The sequence below is a fragment of the Mandrillus leucophaeus genome, unplaced genomic scaffold, assembly GCF_000951045.1.
Source record: "Mandrillus leucophaeus isolate KB7577 unplaced genomic scaffold, Mleu.le_1.0 Scaffold74, whole genome shotgun sequence".
NCBI classification, from domain to species: domain Eukaryota; kingdom Metazoa; phylum Chordata; class Mammalia; order Primates; family Cercopithecidae; genus Mandrillus; species Mandrillus leucophaeus.
Window position 1 is genome coordinate 1,240,478 of NW_012108030.1, and position 2,105 is coordinate 1,242,582.

The window sequence follows — 2,105 nt, forward strand, 5'->3', positions numbered from 1 at the left end:
AGAAAGGAAGGAAGGAAGGAAGGAAGGAAGGAAGGAAGGAAGGAAGGAAGGAAGGAAGGAAGGAAGGAAGGAAGGAAGGAAGGAAATGTCCTATTCAACACCGCTAATGAGGAGGACTTTGGTGTCATTTATACAGAAAAGGTCATCTTTATTAAATAAGTCATACCCCCACCCTCAAGTTTTAGCAGCAAAATGGCTTGCAAAGAGTTTCTGCCATGGTTTGAATGCTTGTGTCCCTCCAAAATTCATGTTGCAACTTAATCCCCAATGCAATAATATGAAGAGACAGGGCCTTTAGGAAGTGATTTTGTCATGAGGACTCCTCCCTCATGAATGGGATTAAAGACTATAAAAGAGGCTTCATGTAGTGTTGACCCTTTATTGCCCTCCCACCTTCCATAACAGAGGCACACCTTGGAAGCAGAGATCAGGCCCTCACCAGATACTGAACCTGCTGGTGCCTTGATCTTGGACTTCACAGCCTCTAGAACCATGAGAAATACTTTTTTTATTATTTAAATATGACCCAGTTTGTGGTATTCTGTTATAGCCACACAAATGAACTACGACAGCCTGTAACATGAAGATGGCACCACTCCTGCCCCACTCTCATGAGACCTCTTCATGAAAGCACTGGCAATGCTCACAATGGATTTTGGAACAGACAGAGATGAACTCTCCCAAGTGGTAATTCCCACACCTTTATCAACAGCCTCCAGCTCTAGAGAGCACCACATTTATTTTGTCTTGATTTTTTCTTTTTTCTTTTTTTTTTTTTTTTAGATGGAATCTCACTCTGTTTTCCAGGCTGGAGTGTACTGGCATAATCTCAGCTCACTGCAACACCCACCTCCCAGGTTCAAGAGATTCTCCTGCCTCAGCCTCCCAAGTAGCTGGGATTACAGGCATGCACCACCACGCCTAATTTTTGTATTTTTTCTTAGCAGAGACAGGGTTTCACCATGTTGGCCAGGGTGGTCTCTAACTCCTGACCTTGTGATCCATCCACCTCAGCCTCCCAAAGTGCTGGGACTGCAGGCATGAGCCACCATACCCGACCTTAAATTTTTTTGGTAGATATGGGGTCTTGCTTTGTTGCCTATGCTGATCCCAAATTCCTGGCCTCAAGCAGGCCCCCTGCCTCAGCTATCCAGGAGACTAGGATGACAGGAGTGAGCCACCACACCCAGCCTACATCTATTGTTCCCAGACATCTGTATGCGGACACCCTGCAAGCACCTCAACATGTCCAAAACACATGCATTATCCTCCCATGCTCTCCTAAATGCTCCCAGCCTGAAAGCCCTTCTTCCCCTTGTATCCTTGATCTTAGCTTACCATGCTACCACTGCCCAAACTCAAAATCTTAGAGACAACCCTGACTTGTCCCTCACTCCACATATTGGCAACTCCTAGCCAGTCTCCCTCCCAAATATCAGGTGGTGCGGCCTCCTCCACCCTCCCAGCTGCCACTGATCCTGATATTTCATCACTTGGACTGTGTACACATATGTATGTTAAAAGCATAGATGCCCATTTTCTGCCTCAGGGGAGCTGGGAGCCTGACATTTCTGGGAGCACTGCGTGGAGTTAATGTCAGCTGCTTTTGGCATGGCAGCTTTGTCTGGTCCGGCTGGGATCTCGTTGCTTAACCCATAGGAAGATGCCCAGTTTCAAAAGGAGGTGGTGCAGGTTTGCAAGTGCATAACCCACCAAAAGAAAAATAAGAACAACTTACTCCTGGAGTAGTCTACATGTGCCACCTACCTAACCTACTTAACGAAACCCAGATCTTTTCATATTTCTCCTAGTTTGGCACTGACACGGTTCAGACTGTCCAGAATTTAAAATACTGGAAATAACAAAGGCTATGTGCATTTGTGGAGTTTGAGTCTGAGGATGTTGCCAAGATAGTTGCTGAAACAATGAACAACTATCTGTTTGGTGAAAGACTCATGCAGTGTCATTTTATGTCACCTGAAAAAGTACATAAAGAACTCTTTAAAGACTGGAATATTCCATTTAAGCAGCCATCAAATCCATCAGTGAAATGGTATAATCAGAATCGGACACTAACACAAAAGCTACAGATGGAGGAGTGATTT

General features: G+C 45.1%; 1 pseudogene; it reads left to right on the forward strand.

Moving 5' to 3' along the window:
• The first annotated feature begins 1,611 nt into the window (after window positions 1–1,611).
• Window positions 1,612–2,105, forward strand: part of LOC105528917 — a 2,073-nt pseudogene continuing 1,579 nt past the window's right edge.